Here is a 23475-nt window from a genome sequence, read left to right as displayed (position 1 = left end):
GAGAGCACCAAAATAAACTTATGCCTATATGGTCAATTAATCTATGACAAAGGAGGCAACAATATACAATGGGGTAAAGATAGTCTATTCAATAAACAGTGTTAAGAAAACTGGACAGATATATGCAAAAAAAAATTGAAACTGAACCACCATATACAAGAATAAACTCAAAATCAGTTCAAGGCTTAAATGTAAGACCCTATACCATAAGAATCCTAGAAAAAAACATAGGCAGTAATCTCTCTAACATTGCTCTTAGTAACATTATTTTCTGATATGTAAAAAATGAGACATCAAACTAAAAAGTTTTTGTACAGCAAAGGAAACCATGAACAAAATGGAAAGATAATCTACTGAATAAGAGAAGGTATTTGAAAATGATACCTATGATAAGGGTTTAATATTCAAAATTTACAAAGAACTCTTGCAACTTAACACCCAAAAAATATCTAACAATTCAATTAAAAAATGGGCAGAGGACCTTAACAGACCTTTCTCCAAAGAGGATATACATGTGGCCAATAGCCATATGAAAAGATGCTCAGCATCACTAATCATCAGGGAAATGCATATTAAAACCACAATGAGATATCACCTCACACCTGTCAGAATAGCTATCATATAAATAAAAAAACAAGTGTTGGCTAAGACGTGAAGAAACAGGAAACTTTGTGCACTGTTGGTGGGATTGCAAATTGGTGCAGCCACTATGGAAAACAGTATAAAGTTTTTTCAAAAAATTAGAAATAGAAATACCTTAGGATGCAGCAATTCCACTTCTGGATATTTATCCAAAAGAACCAAAAACATTAATTTGAAAGAATACATACACCCTTATGTTCATTGCAGCATTATTTACAATAGCCAAGATATGGAAGCAACTTAAGTGCCTATCAGTAGACCAATGGATAAAGAAGATATGGTAGATATATACAATGGAATATTACTCAGCCATAAAAAATGAAATCTTACCATTTGTGACAACATGGATAGACCTGGAAGGTATTATGCTAAGTTAAATAAGTCATACAAAGACAAATACTATATGATTTCACTTATATGTGGAATCTAAAGGAAAACATAAACAAACAAATGAAACAGAAACAAACTCATAGATTTAGGGAACAAGTTGATGTTTGCTTGATGGGAGGAGAGTTTGGGGGCGGGGTTAAAAAGATGAAGGAATTAAGAAACACAAATTGGCAGTATGAAATATTCATAGGGATGTAAATTACGGCATAGGGAATATAGTCGATAACATGGTAATAACCGTATATGGTGCCAGGTGGGTACTAGACTGACTAGTCAGGAGGATCACTTCACAAATTATATAAATGCCTACTGGAGGCGTGAAGAACAGAGTGAATAGAACCCTTCCCTCAACTCAGGTTGAGGCCCAACCAAAACTGTTAGTTCTTTCTACCAAGTCAGGTTTCCCTCATCTTTACTCTTCTGAATTTTGGATTTAATTAAATTCCATTAAATTTCCTTTCAATTTAGGTGGTCTTTAGAACATGTACTAAATGCCTGTAGCTCTATGTTAGATAATCAGGAGACTATAAAGGAAGCATGGTCTCAATGACTTCCTTACTTTCAATTGAGTTGGAAGCTAGGTTGAGGAGTGAAATCTCTAGAGAAAAATTCTAAATTAATTTTTGACCAGAAGTGAGAGAGCATATTAAAACTATAAATATATGTCATGTTTTTAGTGTACTTTTATTTTCATTTAGTTACTATTCTCTAGACTTCGGCAAGCTGCATTACATCTTTTTCGAGGCCTTCTTGGATCAGCTCAAATGATTCCGGTGGACTGGAACTCACAGACCTGTCACCATGGAAACTACAGATTGTGTTTATGGCAATCAGACCCTCACTGAGCCACTGAAACTGTTTGCTGAGACAGGAACATAAAGAACAGAAAAAAAACCCAATATGACTAAAGCCAAATGAGCAAAAGGGAGTATGGTTGAAAGTGAGATTAGGAGAATAATCAGAGGCCAAATCTTGTAAGGCCCTGTACATTATGGTAAAACGTTTGGATTTATTCTACATGTGATAGGAAATCATTTGTGGATTCTGAGGAGAGGGAGAAAAGATACGAATTAAAAATTTAAAGCATTTTTCCAGCTTGTGTGTGGAGAACAGATTATAGTTGTCCAGAATGGAGGTAAGGAGATTGGTTAGGTTACTCTTCTAATATTTCAGGGGAGAGATGGTTGTGGCATGAACTAGGCTGGGATAAATGGAGGTGGAGAGAGAAGCTGAATTCAAGATATATCTTTTAGGGAAAAAGTTAATGAGTCTTACTGATGGACATCTCCACCTGATGGTTCTAGAGACACTTTCAGATTAAATATTTCTGAATCAAATTTATTATTTATCTTGTAAAGCCTGGATCTCCTAAATTATATTAGTAAAGCACATAACATCTAAGCTAGAAAGTTTGATTTTCATTCTTTTCTCAGCCTCTTGTTATGCCATGTTTATTCTAACAGAAATGCTATAGGATCTTTCCTTTGGTCTTATTTCTATTCTCATTACTATTGCCCTGGGGCAGGCCTTAATTAGTTTTTGGTCTTAATTACATTGCTTCCTAACTTATCTACTGGTTTCATCTTTCCAATTTATCCTCCAGTGAGCCTTCCAAAGTATAAATCTGATTAAATTATTTCATTGTTTAAAATTCTCTGATAGTTCCCTAATACTAATAGGACAAAATTCAACTTCTTGTATATGATTTTCAAGGGTTTTTACAATCTTGGCTGCACTTGCCTATGATCTGGTCATACTGGACTACTCACTGTTCACTGAAATGTGTTACATACTTTCACATCTTATGCCTTTATTTATGCTTTTGCTTCTGCCTGAAGTATCCCTATTTATCCTACAAGATCCAGAGCAAATATCGTGTTTTCCTGACTCTCTTCTGCCACAACAGATGTGTTTTCTTGCTCTTCTCCTAAAGCACTTTGCTCATACCTTTGCTATAGAGCTCACTATATTACATTAAAGTTGGTTGGTTATAAGTCTGTTTTCCCCCTGTTACCGGGTGTTCTTCAGGACAAAATCCATGCCTGATTCATTTTCGTAGCTCTCTTGGCAGCCAGCACAATGCCTGATACATGGTAGGCACTCAAGACATATTTGCTGATCAGGGTGACAACTAAATTAATGGTCAAGATATAAGAAGGTTGGTAAAAAATGGCTAGCAGCACTAGTTTTATATCATTGTAGAATTCTAGAGCTGAAGTTACCCTATAGATCATTGGGTCCAATTACCAGCTAAACCAATCAGGTTATATGGTCTATAATTCATTTTTTTGACACTTAGCCTGTCCTTGATGTCCATACCAATAACTTTCCTCCAAATAATCAAGGCCTTCTAAAATTGAAATCTCACCCATTGACATTTATACTCTTTTCATACCACATTATCCTCATCTGACAGAAAACAAGTTCTAAGCATCATAATGAAATACATTCTCAGTTACTTTATTTCAGTAGGAATTTCCTAGTCAACTGCTCAAAGAATTAAAAAAATAATAAATAATCCAGATGCACTGAATGATATAAAAAATAATGTAAGAATACCTGTATACCTGCCACAAAACTTAAAAAACAAAATGTTATGAAGTCAATTAAGTCTGGCTATGTACCCCTCCCTAATTGCATACTCTTTCTTCCAGACCAAAAGTAACCACTATATTGAATTTGGTCTTTATTACTTCCTTGCGTCTCTTTATATGTCTATGGAAATAAATTTAACTTCTTTGTAATGGCTGCATAGTTTTTCAGTTGATGGATATACCATATTTATTTACCCAATTCCTTATTGAAGGACTCCTACTTAGGTCAGTTTTGTTTCTTTCTTTTCTCTTACTTTTTGGCATTATAGACAACGCTGTGGTGTGTATGTGTCTTTGTGTACTTACAAAGAGATATTTTGTGTTCATCTTGACCCAATCAAATCTAAGTGAAAGGGGAAAGGGTTAGAACAATATGTCTCTCACACTATTTACAAACAGGCCATCGCTTCCAAAGATAAATTTATAAACAAAGGGAAATGAGTCCATGAATTCTGATCCAAGTGCACTAGAGTTTGGACTCATATCCTTGAGCTCTTTGATTGTTATACAGGTTAAAAGGTTTATTCTTTTAGGTAATGATGCATTTCTAGGAGAATAAATGGCAGTGCTTTAAGTGTTCACTTTAAATGTATTTGGTGTACATGCAGCAGATATTAATGAATGTAGTAAATGCAAAGTAAGTGGCAGAAATGATTTGGCCCTGGTTGATGACTGAATTCCGAAGGCACTTAGGAAGGTGGGAAATGACTCATAATTGAGAAAATTTAAGTTGAGATGTTTATCGTTCTAACTCATATTTAAGTGACAGCACGACATTCAGACAAAAAAGAAGAAAAAAAGTTACTAGCATTTCTTTTCTTTTTGAAGTTCGTCTTATTTTGGCTGACATACTGAAGGCAACAAAAAGGATTGAATTTTAGCTCAAGTATCTGGGAGAGATTTTAAAAGTTATGGGCAGGATGTGTAATAACAAGCTCATTTTTCTTCAACCTGCCACGGTTCATTTATTCCAGCATACAGGGCCTCATTCTGTTCCTAAGAAGGAATAAATAATGGTTATGCAGAGAGGTCACAAGAAATTCTCTTAGCATCGCTAGATAATTAGCAAGTAAATGCCAAAAGGAGAGAAATAGACGAATGGAGTGGGAACAGATGAATCCAAAACAGTATATTAAGTAGAGCTCTAGCATTCATGGATTCAAGTCATTGTTCCAACTATTTGTAATAAACAATTAAGGTCAATGATATGGAGAAATTTGATTCTTTGTTGAAGTAAAGATTTGAATTTGGCCTAGTGAAGCTGGTGTGTGGAAGCAAGTGATTAGTGAGTATACTTAGCCCACCACTCAGACCTTATATCTGTTTGTAATGGTGTTAGTCACTCCTCATCACTGTACATAAAAGTATTCCTTTGTATACCTAAGTAAGTACAAAGTAACTGTATAGTGCAGTAATTGAGAGTGTTGAGTCACACTGCTTGGTTTTTAATTCCACTTGGTAGGTGCATAAATTATCTAGCTCCTATGTTTCTCAATTTCCTCATCCATAAAATGGGATGGCTTTTTAAAAGTGCCTACTTCAGTTGTTTACTGGGAGAAATTACATGAGTTAATACACGCATCTCATTTAGAATAGTGCCTAGCACACAGAAAGTGCTGAAAAACATTACAAATTTTTATAGTACAGGAGAGCCTTGAACTTTATGCAGCTGTTCACTAATACTAAAAGGGCTCCTGTTACCCTTGAGCAAGGATCATTTTTATTTGAAAAGAGGATTGATTCATGTCCCCAAAAGAAGACTGGGTCTCTTGGCATTATGAAAGATACCTTTTAGGGGTTGGAGAAGGCAAGCCCTGTGAACACAATGCTAAGAAAGAGGGAAATGGCAAGAGTTTCAAACAAAAATAACTCTCTCTCTCACTAATTTTTACCTTTTCTAATTTTATTGTTGACTATTTATTGCTTAACAACTTGGTCAATTTCTCCTCTGGATTGTACCTTTAATTAGGAGAATATCATTGAAAATTATAATTCCACTTTTTCTTCTGAATCATTTACCACCCTCTGAAACTTATGCTTTTAAAAAAGGTTCAGGTGGCATTGCAAGCTGGTAAAAATTCAATAAAGAGGCTTTGGGTCTCTGTTTGCCTAAACCGAGCACTTATAGATCCTCTGTATGCTTCCTCTTCCCTCCCTAACATTCATGAACAAATTTTGCCTCACCGAGTTTCTCAAATACTGAGAGATGGATAGGTGATCCTTGCAAGGCAATGTACTGAAAAAAAGGGAAGCTGGTGATGCAATTGCTCAAGATTGCTCCTAATCTTTTCTTTCTTCCCTCTCTTCTTTGCCTTTCATAATGCTTCATGGCATTGGAAGACGACAAGATATTTTGTATCCTAGTGGGGTGAGCAAGGAAGGAGAATAGGGTGAAGAGCAATGACTGAAATGATGGGACAAATCAAGTTCTTTAACATAGTTATAAGTCTCAGGTCAATAAAAATTCTTTAAGGTTGGACCTGTGAAGTAGAGATTTTTGTGGCAAGTGTTTTGCCTATCATACAACCCTTCAAGTATTTCCCTTTCTTATTCAGACAAGCCTTGGATTTTTCATGACCAGAAGTAGGAGACAATAGGATTTCTTTAACCTTATATTTGCATATTTTTTCCTGTTTCCAAGGTAATATTACACGCATCATCTCATCTAAACCCCACAGTAACCCTGTGAGGTAGGAGCAGTTTAATCCCTAGCACCTAGAACAGTGTCTAGCATCCAGGTATACAATCAATATTCATTGAATGAAAGAATGAATGTCCATTTAATACATGAGGAAATTGAGAGTGCGAGAGGTTAAGGCAGTGGCAATGCCAAGAGGTGCCATAGTGGGCTTTAGTTTACCTGCTCATTTCCATTAATCTACCATGAAGTTACCACAAACAAACAAGTCTCAGAAAAATTGTGCTTGCTGTGCAAACATTGTCTCCAGATAAGTCTCGAGCAGAACACCACCCTTCAGGGGCTCCTATATAGAAATTTGGAGATTGTTGTGGGCTCTATAACTTGCCCCAGGTGACACAGTTAATGAGGAACAAATTTGAGACTGCATCCAAGTTTGCTGGATTCAAGACTACAGGCAGATTTTTTTCCCTACTACAAGCCCAGCCTCTTCAGTATTAACACTAACAATATCCTTTTTGGTGAAAGAGGACAACTTGCCTTCAAAAAAGCTTTCTTTATTTCTTGTTCAAACTTCAAAAAAAACAGAAGTAAGTTGTAAATTAACCCCAATCCTTTCCCACTAAGGACTAGAATAAGTGAATGTTCTTGTTACACACTGGAACCCTCTAACAGGCCTCTAGTATTCACATTTCACCACGTGATGGGATCAGAACAATTTGGGGCAGAAGAAGAAGAGCACATCTGGGTTGCCAAATGCATTTGACACATATTTTCTTCCATATCTGCTTTGAAGAAATCAGTAGCTCTGATGAGGTGCGTTTAGCAAAAGTAATCATTGAATTTTATAATTAAAAAAGAAGAAAGTTTATATTTTGATTTGGAACAAGTCACACAGGAAATAATTTCATTTCTAAAGCATGACTAAAACCTAATTTTATTGTCTCTTTTCTTTCTTTCACTTTGATTCACACATTTCTAAATGTTCACACAAGTACTATTTATCAGTTTCCCTTTTCCTCAGACAATCAGCGACTGCCATGTAATTGTATTGGTGAAAGCAGGGGGAAGAAGGGTAAAGAAATACTGGTTTCTAATTTTAGTATTTTTTTCCCCCTATTGGTTTGTTATGATTCTGGCTGAATTATATTGGGGGCTGGGATTTTAGATAACTTCATTGGAGTTGGAAGTCACCTTTTGCCTAGACATTGAGTTTTGCTCTCAAACCTTGAATATTCATTCCAAATGTCTTTGCCTAACATTCTCACACTTTATTCTAAAGTCCAGGGACAGGTTTCCTTCTACCTCAAGGAATACAATTACTGATGCCTCCTTTCTAAAGGTGCAGATGAAAACCCAGTTAAGTTTCCAGTGACCTTTTTCATGTCCCTCCCTGGCATGCAAAGTCAGATTACTATTCCAATTTGTCTTCTGCTTCTCTTGCCAAGTTAGACTAAGAATATTCCAGTGGATTGAAAGTAGCATAAGCGACTCTATGACTTTGGGAGCCAGAGTCAATAAACTCTCGTAGAAAATGGTTCTAAGTCCTATTGCTCTATTCTAGGGCAATAGAGGAAAGGACACAGTATCCTTACCCTTGGGGCTCTCAATAAGCAATGATTTTGCCTCCCAGTAGACATTTGGCAACAACTGGAGACATTTTTTTTATTGTCAAAACTTGGGGAGAGGAGTGCTAATGTATCTAGTGGAGAGAAGCTAGGGATGCTGCTAGACATCCTACAATGCATAAGACACTTCCACAACTGACAATGATCTGGCCCCAAATGTCAATAGTGCCATGGTTGAGAAACTCTGCTATATGGGCTTTGATGGAGCCATCATAAAATGGGTAACAAAATACTAATTAACTTTTAACTGATCCCTCATTTTGTTCCAGGCTCTGTTTTAAATGTTTTACATGTGTTAACTCATGTAATAAAACAGCTCTACGAAATAGATATTACTATCCCATTTTAAAAGTGCAGAAACAGAGGCAAAGAGAAATTAAGTACTTTGCCCAAGGCCATATAAGTAGTAGGTAGTGGAGCTGGAAACGCACTCGTTCGGGCTCCAGAGTCTGTGCTCGCAAAGGGTACATTATTCTCAGGTAAGTTACGGGATGGTTGTAAATCATGCACTAGGGCCTAAACAAAGTCCACATGAATTCTGCTTGAAGTGGCACTTATACTTTAGCAAAACTTCAAGGGGCATGCTATTTCTATTACTCCCTCCTTGAAATGTGAGATTGAAGACCAAAATGTTTTGCCTTTAACCCACATGAAAGCCATACTTTTAAAACATAAGCAAATAAATTATTTTTCTCTTTATTTTGGGAATGAAAATACATAAATATGGACTACAGCCATGCTACCCTGAACAAGCTTGATCCTGTCTGATCTCAGAAGCTAAGCAGGTTCGAGCCTGGTTAGTACTTGGATGGGAGACAACCTAGGAATACCAGGTGCTGTAGGCATAAAAAAAATAAAGTATTGTAAGCCGACAAGGTCCTTGTAATCTGTGAGGTCAACTAAGGGTTGTCTCACCTAAAAAAATAAAATAAAATAAATAAAAAAGAAAATACATAAATATGGATGTATAGGACTGTCATTAAGCAAGACTGAATCAATTTTTATTGTTTCTGATACTTCTCATTTTTCACTCCCTCACCCGGGCGGTACTACTTCTTCCTCATTTGCCTTACCAGGTATGAGATGCCTCCCCCCACTCCACCCTGCTCACAGAATAAGATTGGAAACATTCCCACTGAAGACAAAATGATGGAAAACAGCCTAAAGTATGATTCTCTTGCAGGAGAGTTTGCATTTTAGCAAAGATCAAAATACAACTAAGGAAATGATAATCTAGTGATGGACACATCAACTGGTTAAGGAGAGTTGTGTGCATGTAGTAAAAAGCTGACTTTGCTAATGACATATCCTCATTTTTAGATTGCAGAATCTGTTTTTAGGACAGAGTAGACCATAGAGAAAGTGTGCTTGCCGCATCCTTTTACTATTAATTAGAACAAAGCTATAACTTCCCTGACTTCTAAGCAATGGATTGCCTTTAGGCCCGTCATAGCTATTGAACCCTCCAAGGTCACTTCCCTCGGCTTGCTACAGTTTTATTTTTTCAATGAAATTTTATCTTCAGCAATCCAAAGCCTTTTACCTTTGACCAATTGGATTTCACTTTCTAATTATCTTTTTATTTTCTAAGATATTTATAAGACAAATACAATATTCTTATTACTCTTGAATCAATCGATTGTAATTCAGAGGCCAAATCTGACAATGCAGAGCCTAGGAAATGAGAGAAACAAATATTCTTCTATTAAAAAGAAAAATCTATCCTGGAATTGCAATATTTTGAGTCTCCACAGTGGCCATTTCTTCCCAGTCTTTAAAGCAAGAATTACTTTTATACTAAAGAAAAAAAGCAAAGAGAAAAAAACGAAGTGATTTGCTTAGGGATATCAAGAAGAGCCCTAAACTTCCACTTAGTGGTTTTTTTTTTGAACTAATTCGAAGAGAAGTTCTCTTAAAGCCAGCTCATTTGTTTTCTATCTGTGTGTAATAAATATATACTTGGGAAGCTACTGATCACTGCTCTCATGATTCTGACTTAATTGGCCTGAAGTTGGGCCAACATTAAAAAAAAAACTTCTTAGGCGATTCTAATATTTTATCTGGATTTAGAACAGTCAACAAAGATTCTGCAGTTACTGCAATAAATACTGACAGTGAAAAGACTACCATTTATTAAGCACTTACCTGCACCAGGAACAGTGCTTTACATTTTGAATACATTAATATGAATTCTTAAAATGCCATATGAAACAAATATTATCCCCATTTTATTGATGAGGTAACTGATGCTTGTAGAAGTTAATTTGCTGGTTCAGATGACACAGCTAATAAAATTTCTAGCCCTGACCTCTCCAAACTCTGGACTTGTTTATCTAACTGATGTCTACTTGTTTATCTACTTGATGTCTCCACTTAGATTTCAGTAGGCATGTCCAACTTAGCATGTCCAAAATGCAACTCTTGATGCACCACCCCACATTTCACCTTCTGTGGCTCTCAATTTTGAATAACTGGTTTTAGATTTGTCTTTTCCTTCCACTGTGTTAGGAGTTCTGGTATTATTTCTAAAAGCACTATGCTGATTTAAAAAAGTGCTGGCTGGGGTTTTGTTTGGCAAACGCACTGAGTGCGAAAGCTGCAGGAAAATTGATTTTCTGCCATTCTCATGTCCTGGCACAAACTCTGCAGCATAGAAACTCAAGTTACAGAACCTTCTGGCAAATGCATCCTATTAGGGTAACTTCACAAAATGATTAGGTTTCGCTAATCTTCATAACTGAGGACCAAGGCAATGGTCCCCATATGCAAAATGGCAGATAAAACTACTTTGCTGTTATTTCATTTAGATAAGTAGTCTGATAGCCACTTTGTTTGATTCCCACACTCAAAAAGAAATTAATGTACTTCTTGATACCCCCATTCTTCATGCTTAGGTCTTGATATCACCCTGACTTTATTCTGCCTTGGAAAGCATGAGTGCTGTGGAAAAGCCACCCAGTTATTGATGGTCTACAAGAGGCTTGCCTGTTCATGGTTAAATTTGTAGTTGTGTTTTCTTTTGGTGCATAGAACAGTGGTTAAGAACATAGATCCTGAGTCCCCAAATACCAGGCTTTGGTAATTATTAGATATGTGACTTTGGGCAAGTCATTTAACCTCACCGAGTCTTAGTTTCCTCATTTTAAAAACAAGGATGGTAGTGGACCCACCTCATAGTGTTCTTTCAATGATAAAATCAAAAATTGCTTATAATGAATTTAACATTGTCCTTGACAACATAGTAAGCATTAGTTACCTAGTTAAGAAACTTAGTTAAGTTAGAAACATAGTTAAGTTTCTCTGACATTCAATAGGTGTATCAGACACTATGGTAGAATGCTTTAGGAGATGCAGTTGTGGAAGACATGGTCCATCTGCTTAAGGAGCTAAAGGAACTAATAGTAGGAAGTGTTCTTCAATAAAACTTTCTGAAATGTTCTATATCTGTGTTCTCCAATATGATAGCTTCTAGCCACATATATCTATCTGTAGACCACTTGAAATTTGGATAATGCCATTGAGAAACTGAATTCCAAATTTAATTTTAATTTTAATTAATTTAAATGTAAACAATCACATGAGACTAGTGGGTACCATACTGGATAATGCACGTCTACAGCTTAAGTAAAGGAGAAGTCAGGGAGGTACTAAAAGGCAGCAAAAGGACACCAAGAACTACTTTGTCTGCTTTACAACATTTTTATTGTTTGCTCTTATGATGGAAGTGGTGGCTACATCAAATGACAGTCCTTCCTGCACCACTTGGAGGGGTTGCCCACAGCCTAGGTTGAGGGACAGGAGAGGAGGGGGCATAACTCCTGCCCTATTCAAGGTTAATCTGTAGATCTGGAATAGCTTACTCAGCCTGTATTTATGAAGTTCTCTCTAGAGAAAGGTATGCTCTATTATTTTCTTGGGCAGATATCCCTTGGACATACACAGGAACTATTTCCTTTAAATTTATCCTATTCATAAGCTGTGGCTAAGAGTTGTCTGGCTTTGTTCTTCATAATTAAATTGCTTATTTCTATTAACCTAAGATTTTAAAAGTCATTTCCAAATTTAAATTTCCACTAGAATGACATTTCCTTCACAGTCCTTCACGTAAAGACCACAGAATATTTAATTAAGAACCCTCCCTGACAGTCATCTCTCTTCGAGGCGTGTTGCCTTTATCTTCTGTCTTGATATTGCTTGTCAGTGTTGTGGGGAGAGTGGATTTCCCACTCCATCTCTACCTAATGTCAATCTGAATTTCTACTGATTTCTATCCAGGTCATTCATTATCCACTCACTGAAAACTATGTTATTAATAAGAAGCAGGAAGGAGTTGTACTGTCCTTCCAAGGTTTAAATGAATTTTTCAGGTGGTACAAACAAACAGATATACAAAACAGGCCATTAATGCCACATTAAATTTATAAGTTTAAACACAAAATTAAGGAATGCAGAATTTTTAGTTTCTCATTGGTTCAGTCTTGGCAACATGGAACATGCTAAATATATAGTACAGAGCCAAGAAGATATGGATCCAAAAATATTGAAAGAGTGACTCATGTTTGTAAGGGAGACTCTGAATTTAGCTACTAGACTGGAATGCTATAACCACAAGTATGTAGATTGGCTCAATCTCAGTAAGTTAGTTTTTCAACACCTTTGAATTTTCTTTTCTCTGGTTTATGCTGCTTTGCTTAGATAAGTGTATGCCTTCTGTTATGTAACAGATGAATTCCTAGAAGAAAACTCTGCCATGAATTAGGTTCATTTTTGAAAATCAAGTTTTATTTTTCTGTTGATGCATGAGCTGCTTTATGTTTATATCTGAAAGTCCTCCTCTTCAGTTTCTCTGACAAGCAGTTAATGATCTGTAATCACCAAAATGCACTGGGGGATCTCCATTTTTCCAGAGAAGAATATGTTCCTAATGTAAGTTCTCAACCCCTATTTATTGCTTTTTTTCGGCTGTGAATTGTCTGATATATGGATTATTTGAGGTAAGGTCCAGCCATGTTGTGCAGCCAAAGGTTTTGGAAGAAAAGAGAAGCCTTAAAAGATAAGAAATGATTTTAACTCATCCTAATTAATCTCTGGACTAGAGATGAGCTCACAGTTGCCTGGAAAGACAAAAAAAGCCAGTACAAAGTGATTCAAGTTGGAGGTTCTGATACAGTGGATGCTGTATTGCATCCCCTAAGTGCTATTGGCCACTGGAAGAGGTAGGTATTCATAGTAATAGCAAGGGTACTAGTGGAATAGAGTGAAAAAGATCGGACACTAGCCTTACAAAACCTGATCTGGTCTCCATAAAAAAGAGAAAAAGTACTCTTCAGCAAGGGTTTGGGGTAGGGGAAAAGAATGTTTCTTCTGTAGTAAACCAGAATCACACTTTTGTTTGGGAGATGATAGCACCCCAAAAGAGGTTAAAAAGGAGGAATGGTTCCTTTTAAGTATTAAGCCCATAGCTTGCACTGATTAGAAAATTGGCCAATTGCTTCTCAACCGACAGTGTGGCTGAAGGCTAGGCAGTCTGGTTTCTGGGCTTGAAAGCATTTCTCTCCTGCTTGGAAATTGGAATGCTTCTACTACTACCCTGGCCCATCACATCTCTATTTACTGAATACCAATAGCATGTAAAAATGGCAATGACAATGTAGAATTAATCAAAGGGAGGAAGGGAGAAAAGATCACTGCAATCTCATTTATTTCTTTAAGACTTAAAGAACCAGTACTTCAGTCTGGTTACAAATGTCCACCATACCACTCTTTTCTAGAAAGATGAGTCCTTCATAACCCGCCTTGGTAGAGATAGCAAAGTGAGAAGTCCAGCTCAAATTCCCCTCACTAATCACCTTAACTTACTCACAGGAGGCTTTACTCTACCAATAGGGGTACTTGGGGCTGTCCGCTCAACACGTTTCCTAATGTGGGGGAGGTTAAAGCTCTGGTATTCCTAATGCGTCTGTAAGAAATGAATGCAATTACATTAGTTTCCCAGCATCCAGACCCAGCAGGTTAAAATAGGAAAAGGGAACAGAGGTAAAGAATAGGGAGTAGTACATTAGAAAAGTACTTCTTATTGAAGGACAGGCATTTCCTGGCTACTGGTTTCCATCTTTTCCTTCTGTACTAGCTTTAAAATATGTTCTTCTTCCTGATAGCATTTATATCCTCCTAATTTTGAGCTCTTACTGGCGACTGGGTTCATGTTTACCCAGCTAAGGCCCTCTGGGTTGGAAACTTTTAGGCATGAGGCTCCCTGAAGCCTCTGAAAGATAATAGCACAGTAGAGCTGCCTCATAATAAAAGGCATGGAAAAGGACCAAGGGGCAGGGGTGTTTGAGGGTAGCATGATAATAGGAAAAAGCTCTGGCTAATGGCCAAGAATTTAAAAAAGCTCTTGTTGCAATTTCTCATTCTGTCCCTTTTCACTTTTAAGGATGTATCTCTTGCCCATAGCTTCCAACCATATTTTAATACTTGAACTTCCCCATGTGATGGCCAGCTCTTCTGTTTTTCTATCTACTGTCCTGGGGAATTTTAGAGCTTGGGATTCCCTGAATCCTCTGTAAAAATACCAACACAGCAACCTGAGACCCTGCAGGTTAAGTGGGGGAAGAAGACAGAAAGAGAGGCTTGTAAGGCAGCTTCTGTCATGTTGGCATGAGTTTCCAAGCTCCTGAGCAATCTCTTCCTTCTGTCCCTTTTTGTTTTCTTTCTCTTTATGAAATTTCTTATGCGCCTATGTCTTGCCAGCTTCTATCGCTTCTGTTTTCCCATGCTGACTAGCACTTAGGGATGTTCACCTAAATTCTTCCAGGTAGGGACATTTGTGGTAAGAGATTCTCTGAACCCTCTGTAAAAGCACTAATATAGCAGCTATGACCACTGCAGACCCAGCAGGTAAGAGAAGGAAAGAGAAAGGGGGTAAGAGGCAATTACAAGAAACTAGGAGAGAGCTTCTCTTTAAGGGGTAGGAGTTTTCAGTTCCTGGTATATTTTCCAATTCTGTCCCATATTTTTCCTAAGAAATTCCTCTTACCCACAGCATTTACTTAGATCATACTGTTTGAAAATCTCTACCAATAACCAACACTTGGACCTGGACGTTTGCAGACCTCTAGAATAGGAAATTCGAATCATGGGGATGCTGAAGGGTCCATAAAGACATTGATAAAACAGTCCTGGTCATCTAAGACCCACAATGAAAAGGAAAGGGAGTCAAGAATTATAGGAGAAAATGTTAGGTCAAAATTGTAAATGCTTTGAAGCTTCTGGGAATTATTCCCCTGCAGGCTTATTTCTCCCTTATTTTTAGTTTTCGTAACTTTTATTGTTCATGGTCTCCACCTAGGTAGTACTGCTTGAGCTTCCCTATGGTGATCTGCACTCAGGACACCCTAAAGCCTCTGTGCCAGCTCAACTTCAAATTTCAGCCCTGAAACAATCATTTCCTATTGGCACCTGTTGATGAGAGGAAAGTTTGGCCTTTTCTCCCTCTGTGACAGGAATACTCAGAGGAGGAGACTACAATTCAGCTAGTAAGCTGTGATCACTTTCCAGGTAACTTTTTCTGCCAGACAGGCCCTAGCTACTTTCTATTCAGGCTTCACTCTGCCCCATAGACCCAGCCTCTAGCCTCTTCTATGAGTATTTTACACAGGATTAATAGAAAAAAAGCAAATCTAAATTATCAAAGCAGAAATTCTCTTATATGTTATATAGTCAAATTTTCCTCAAAGAGTGGCTCTAAGTGATCTATGTTAGAGTCACTGGAGTGCTGGTTTAAAAATGTAGATTAAAGGACTTTATGGAATCAACATCTTGGGGGGCATACATGAGGCTCAATAATTTATATTTTAAAATAGCTACCCAAATGAATTTATATGCAACTAGTGTTAGAAAACACTTGTCTAGTAAAGTCATTCATCAGATTATTGAGTCCCTTATTCAACATCCTTGACAAGTGGCCACTAACCTATTCTTGAATTCCTTCAAAGATGAACAGTTCACTCTCTTTGGAGACAGTTTGTTCTATTTTTGGATTGCTCTATTAGAATGTTCTTTTTACAATGAGCAAAAATCTTTATTCTTGTAATATCTACTCTAATTTTTGTTTTATCCCTTAGGGCCTCACAGAACAATACATCTCTAAAATGTTTACCCTTCAAATATTTGAAGATAACCCTAATTAGTCTATCACTGCATATTTTCTTCAAGGTAACTAGTTTCAGTTCTTGTGATATGGGAAACAATCTTGTAAAAATTTATAAACCAGTTCCTGTAGGTCAGCTCTTTGGGCAAATCCAGATAGGAATGTTTTAAGACAAGATCAAAAGAGAACATTGAGAAGCCATGGTTTTCCTCTTGATGCCAACTCCGAAAATCTGGAGGTATTCTTCAAGTACCTGTCCCTTATCTTTAACTACTTTCTATGGATGTGTATTTCATGAATTTAACCAAGTCTCCTTGAATTTAATTATATTTCTCCTCAATCATTAACCATACTATTCTCAGCCTTCTTGTTTGTACAATTGGATAAAACACCAAGCCAAGAAAATAAAATAAAAGTGTTCTTTGAGATTTGGTCAGTGGAGAAGTTTACTCCTTGCTGCTTTCATATATAATAAACAAATTCATTGCTAATCATAATTACCTAAATTGTGGTGTGTGTGTGTGTGCATGCGTGCATGTGTGCATGTGCACATGTGTGTGCATGCATACATATGTGTGTCTGTCTCTTTGGAGGAAAGGTGCAGGAAAGGTACAAATATTTGGGAATTGAACTTCAAAATTTTGTGCACAGGGGCTTTAATATGAATCTCTTAATGATTACCCCATTAATACTACCACATTCAGGAAAGAATATGCTTATTTTGGCTGAAATAATGTTTAATATAATGGGGATAGTTTTTAAATATGAAAGACTGGTTATGAAATCACTTTTAATTTGGCATTATTTGTCAAACTATAAATGGAGCAAACTTTTAAACATCGGTTACTCAAACTAATTTTTTTTTTTAAAAAAAGTAAAGTATTTTCTGGAGAGTCCCTTTTTAACGAACCTTATCTTCATATGCAAAATGTGAATTGTGAAATTAGAAATACGATAGTACTCAGAATTCTTTGGTCTCAAGCAATTGTTTCCAATTTACCCTTGGAAGTCTATATATTGATTTCTACTGTGATATTATTGTTTCAAAACAATGATTTTTTTCTTGGAAACTGTTTTTTCCACCTTTATCTCCCCTTCAAACATATATATGTACACTATTTTGTGCAAACAAATCTTAGTGTGAACCTTAGAGAGAATAGTTACTCAATCGATAGTGACCAAACTCTAACATGATATAATATCATTATCTTTGTTGTTTTGGGGAGAGGATGTCATTAATACATCCTCACATACACCTTGAATTATTTTTTAATTATCTTTTCTCTCCAAATAGTCTTAAAATGCCCTTTTCTCTCGAAACCTTTCCTAATTAACTCACCTGACTATATACTGGACTCAGGATATATAGAAATTCAGCCATAAAAAGAAATGAATTTCTGACACATACTACAACATGGGTGAATCCTCAAGATCTTGTGCTAAGTAAAATAAGCCAGACACAAAAAGACAAATATTGTATGATTCTATATAGACTCATAGAGATGGAAAATAGAATAGTGGTTACTAGGGGCATGGGGGGGGTGGTATGAGGAGTTATTAATGGTTAGAGTTTGAGGAGATGAAAATGTTTGGGAAACAGACAGTGGTGGGGTTGCATAACATTGTGAATGTAATTAATGCTACTGAATTATGTACTTAAAATGGTTAAAATGGCAAATTTTGTTATATATTATAATTTTAAAAATTAATAATGTAATATACAAAACCCATTGAATGATACATTTTATTTTATTTTAAAAAATTATTTTATATTAGTTTCAGGTATACAGTACACTGACTAGACATTTACATAGTTTATGAAGCGATCCTCCCACATTTATCTGGCTCTACACACAGCCATTACAATACTATTGGCTATATTCTTTATGCTGTGCTCTACATCCCTGTGACTATTTTTTAACTACTAATTTATACTTCTTCAACCCTTCACCTTTTCCTCCAGCCCCCCAATCTCCCTCCCCTCTGGCAGCCACCAGATTATCCTTCGTATCTTTGAGTCTGATTTCATTTAGTTTGTTCCTTTTGTTCCGTAGAGACTGCATATAAGTGAAATCATATGGTATTTATCTTTCCCTGTCTGGCTTGTTTCACTCAGCATAATACCCTCTAGGTCCATCCATGTTATTGCAAATGGTAGGATTTCATTTTCTTTATGGCTGAGTAATATTCCATTGTATGTATGAACCATAACTTCTTTATCCAATCATCTGTCAATGAGCATTTAGGTTGCTTCCATATCTGGGCTATTGATAATATCTCTGACGTGAACATAGGGGTGCATAGATTTTTACAAATTGCTGTTTTGGTTTTCTTTGGATCGATACCCAGAAGTACAATTGCTGGGTCATAAGGTAGTTCTATTTTTAATTTTCGGAGGAACCTCCAAACTGTTTTCCATAGTGGCTGTACCATTTTGCAATCCTACCAACAGTGTACAAGTGTTCCCTTTTCTCCACATCTTCACCAATGCTTGTTGTTTTTTCATCTATTGATGATAACCATTCTGGCAGGTATAAGGTGATATCTCATTGTGGTTTTAATTTGCATTTCTCTGATGATTAGTGATCTTGAGTTGAACTACATTTTAAATGAGTGAATTGTATGTGACTTGTATCTCAATAAAACTGTATTTAAATTTATAGCAGAAATGACACTATTTTGAAAGACAACTTTTAAATTAGTAAAGCCAGACTTTTTGAGGAAAAGAAGTTGAGTTTCAAAATTCTATGACCTAAAGTATACAAGGGAAATATGAAGTTTATGCCATATTCAATAGATTGGAAAGCAGATGGATAGAGCCAGACTAACCACCCCTGGAGGCCAGATATGAACTGAGGTAGAGAGAAGTATGAGAGAAGTCAGACTGGGACTTAAGTCTCTGAGGAAGATCTGTGTGTACTGTTCTTCCCTCCTTGTCCCACCCTTCACTCTCTAAAAGTGGGGAGATTATGGGACTCTTAGCTATTTGAGAATCCCAGAGCAGAAGGCTATATAGCATTGGATGACGAATCTGAAAGAATATCCCACATCTAGCTTGGTGCTGGTATGGTAGACTAGCAATGGCTATATGAGGTCTCTAGGAGGAAAGAGTTGGGAGAAGTCTGGGTGTCCCCCAGACTGGCAAAAGGAGAGAAACTGACTTTTCCAGTAACCTTACAATGGTGCAGGAAAAGGGAGAGAGAGAGAGAGGGAGAGAGAGAGAGAAGGAGAGAGAGAGAGAGAGAGGGAGGGAGAAAGAATATGAGAATCAAAGGAACCGTAGGGTCAGGTCTGCAGAGGTCTTATGGCCTGAATGAGGGGATGCTGCAGCAAATGTCACTGTCACTGAGGATTTGGATGGTTAAATCTCAGATATACTAATGTGAGAGAGAAAGACTACTTGACATCTGAACTAGATGATATAGCCCAGTGAATGCCTGGAATTGATCATGATATCTGGGTTAGTTGGCTGCCCATGATAACACGATATCATATAAACTCTCCAGGACTTGGTTGTCCTCCTAGGGAGGATGGAGTGAAAATCCTGAAATGACTAAAGAATCACTAAATTCACCTGAATTTATCTGGATGTATCTTCTATGTCATGTGGCAAAAATGAGGTGCCAGTCTCAGGAATATAAAGGAAGTTATGTTTTTGAAAAATGGAGTTAGTTGCTTGTGAAAATATGTCTCTATCATAAACCATCTTTTAAGAAGACAGGAATAAGAGTACAGGCGGAAGTCATTAAAGGCTTCTGGACTTTTAAATTTTTTTGAGAATTCTTATTTTTCTCACTTAGGTTTCCTAATAAGTTCTAGTGTACATTTTCAGCCCCTCGGTACTACAATTTAGCAAGTATCCTTGGATCATTTAAAGAATGTAGGATTCATAGATTTAATTAATATCACTAAGAGGAATGTAGGCCGAAAATCTGAGAGTCATCCTTGGCTCTTCCCTTTTGCCCACAAATATGATCTAATCCATCAGCAAATTCTGTGACTCCACTTGCAAAATATATCCTAAATTTGATCACTTTTCACAATCTTCATCACTATAACTCTAGTGTAGAATTTCATTCTTCAGTTGCACTGGTCTTCTTTCTGTCCCTTAATTTTGTCAGAATTATTCCTACCCCAAGACATTTGCATTTGTTATTCCTTCTGTTTGGAACTCTTCCATCAGATTTTCACATGGCTATCTCTTCTTATCATTTATATCTCTAATTAAATATATCCTTAAAGAGGCTTTCCCTCCCAAGCTCCCAGTTAAAACAATGTTCTCTAACTCTAAATCATTCTCTATCATAATACCCTATAGTACTTATTGGTATCTGAAATTATTTTATACATGCATTTGTTTACATATTTGCCGTTTGTCTCCTCTTAATAGAATGCAATTTCTTGAAGGTAGGAATTCTATTATGTCTTCCCTATTGTATCCCTGGTGCCTAATTTGGAATGGTATACACTCAATATTTATTTACTTACTGATTAAAAATGTAGAAGATGTTGAAGACTGGAATAAATCCAGCCACAGAATATCATCTAGTAGCCTTTTTGAAAAAAAAATCATATTTGGTTCATTTTTTGCTATAGATTACCTTTACCTTTTGAAAGTGGAGCATGACCTAGTATTCTAGTTAATTGAATGTCCTTGTTAGCGAGTTTCAGTAAGTTGAAATTTTACTTGATCCTTATGGTCAAGTTTTTAGACTTCTGCATAGTGATGATGGAGGATTGTAAATAACTAACTTGCTCAGGCTTATCAGGTAAACACAAGGAAAGTCTAATTGAACAGATGGGCCTCATTCCTCTAATTGGAAGGTTATTAGGTGATTTGACTTTGTCAGAGAAGAAAGTGAGATCTTTATGAATTTCTCTAGGGAAGAGGGTTTCAGAGTTCTCACAAAGATCTGGGAGTTGTTTTAATTACCCTGGCATTGTCTGATAATGTTGGCAGCCTCAAAGAGAATGAAGACTTAACCCCCTTAGGCTTTCTGGGCTGTGAAATGCTCTCATAAGCAAGTAGGTTACCTGGGAGGACTAATGGAGATTGGCTAATGAAAGCCATATGGTTGGTTAATTTGGGCAGATGGCCTGCATGCCCCCTTTGAAGCACCTGAAATTTCTAGGTGGCCTTCAAGGGCAGCTCTAAACCATGTATGTTGAAGTTGCTGAATTTGTAGACCACAAAAAAATGGCTAACAATGGACTGACTAGGAGATAAGGTCAGTAGCAATATTTTATAATAAGAATAGAAATGGGATTAGAATGATGGGAGAGGATATAAATGAGCTTTCTCTCTCTTCCAAAACCAGAAAAAAACACTCACCTCTCTTCCACTGAGCCAGCAGAGATGATTTTATGTTGTTATGTTATGTTATGTTATGTTATGTTATGTTATGTTATGTTATGTTATGTTATGTTTTACGTTATGTTATGTTATGATGTTATGTTATGTTATGTTATGTTATGATATGTTAATTATTTATTTAAACTGTATCCATCCCTTACATCTCCACAGAGCCTTGTCTGGACAGTCTTTATACTTTAATTGCTCTATTGGTGGAGCCTTTTCCTAAAGTCTTCTGGGATTCATATTTTTAAAGAGCTTTTGATATTATCCTCTTGCCAACCCCATAAAGAAAGTAGAGCAGAGAATATTTCCCTTGACAAATGAGGAAACTGAGATCAAATGCCCCTTACCCAAAGAAAAACAAGAAAGGCATCAGTGGATGTAGAACTAGAAATAATTTTCATCTCTCTTGCTCTTTCCAGTTTTATCCACACCACGACAAAATCCTTGGCATATCAGAAACTATAACGAACCACAAATAATAGAGATTTTCTGTGTTTGTGGTATTCACTCTAGTTTTATGACTGTCTTTTTTTTCTTTGCCTTCTTATCTTGGCTCTTTTTCGAAGTTGTCAGAGTGTGGGAAAATGTCATTTAAAAGTGTGTATGAGTTTCCTTTTCTAACTGACCCATTAGGGGAATAAAAGCAAGATCAACCAGGAGATGATACAGATGACCTAACATGTGCTGCTCTAGGGGCTTTATTCATGCATAACACCACACGTTTCTGTACATATTCACACCAGAAAGGCACTGAGATGAAATGGAAAGAAGATCTAATCTGGACTCAGAAAATCAGTCTGGGCTCAGAGTTCTAGCTCTTTTCCATTGAGCTGGGTCATGTCAATGTCATCTTGCCTCAGGTGTTTATGAAGTAGCTAAAGTAATACCTGTTCTGGTTGCATTGCAGGATTGTCGTGTGAACTGAATATGGTAACCTATGTGAATAGGCATTGAAAATTGACAGCCCACTAGATTGTGAGCTCCCAGAGGATAAAGGCCATTTCTGCTTTATTCATCACGTAGTTGGCCTTTCTGTAGGAGTTATGGAGTATTATTAAGCCTATTGTTATTCACTGTGGAGCAGACTCATAGATTGACACATGCTGGGAAGTAGTAGCTCCATAGAAATAAACACTGTCAGCTGCGCTGGACATATGATCATCTAGTTCTCTGAGATGCCTATCTTAATTTTTTAAAATTAAAGTATGGTTAGCATACAGTAGTACATAGTTTCAGGTGTACAACATAGTGAATCAACATTTTTATACCTTATGATAGGATCACCACACTAAGTCTAGTAACCATCTGTCGCCATGCCAATATTTTAAGTCAATCTATCTCAAAAAATAATTTCCAAATATAGTAAACAAAAGAAAAAAACCTGTCTATGTATGTTCATGTGATTTACCAAAAGACAGAAATTTAATTTTGTTTGTAGAAATGAATCCTCAGTGCTTAGCCTGGAATGTGGCACATAGAACATACGAAAAAAAAGTTATTGAAAGAGTGATGAATAAAGAATGAAATCTCAGACATTATTATTAGCCTGCCTTTGTTGACACATTTTCTCCTTTCTCTTGGTGACATATGTTAAGTTTGTAGTCATAGTTGTGTACATAGTTGTCAGGTCAACCTCACTTCCTTAGAAAGTGACCTTTCCACACAACTTGAGACTTGTCTGCAAGAAGACCAATGGAATTGCAGATCTCTGGTTGCTAAAGGATTGGAAAGGCCAACAGCTGTCTGAATATACCTTCTCTCTTCCAGAGGCCTATCTGACGAGGTCTCAGCTTCCCTTACCTTGTGCCAGCCACTTCACCTCTGATTGTAGTCATATAAGGTCTATGAGAGTTGCTGGTTAATGTGGTACATGACATAGGCAAGTAAGACTTCTTTTGATAAGGTGGCATCCAAACACCCATGTCAAAATAAAAAAAAATAATTGGCAAGTAGTATGTACAATAAATGTCTCTGATCTACCATTCTTTGGTGTCAAATTGTCTCTTACTGTTGCTATTATGTGTTCCCTAGTATGCGGTTTGTCTGTGTCCTCAAACATTTGGTCACATCAT

General features: G+C 36.7%; 1 protein-coding gene and 1 pseudogene across 9 annotated transcripts in view; one reads left to right on the top strand and one right to left on the bottom strand.

Moving 5' to 3' along the window:
• The window catches only part of GRIA3 (glutamate ionotropic receptor AMPA type subunit 3), a 346637-nt gene that overhangs the window by 41093 nt on the left and 282069 nt on the right, over positions 1-23475 (bottom strand). The window lies entirely within an intron of this gene.
• LOC118608594 lies at positions 8619-8737 on the top strand (annotated as a pseudogene).

Source organism: Rousettus aegyptiacus, unplaced genomic scaffold, assembly GCF_014176215.1.
Source record: "Rousettus aegyptiacus isolate mRouAeg1 unplaced genomic scaffold, mRouAeg1.p scaffold_m13_p_9, whole genome shotgun sequence".
Taxonomy (NCBI): Eukaryota; Metazoa; Chordata; class Mammalia; order Chiroptera; family Pteropodidae; genus Rousettus; species Rousettus aegyptiacus.
The sequence above is the reverse complement of the archived record's forward strand: the minus strand, read 5'-3'. Positions and strand labels throughout refer to the sequence as shown.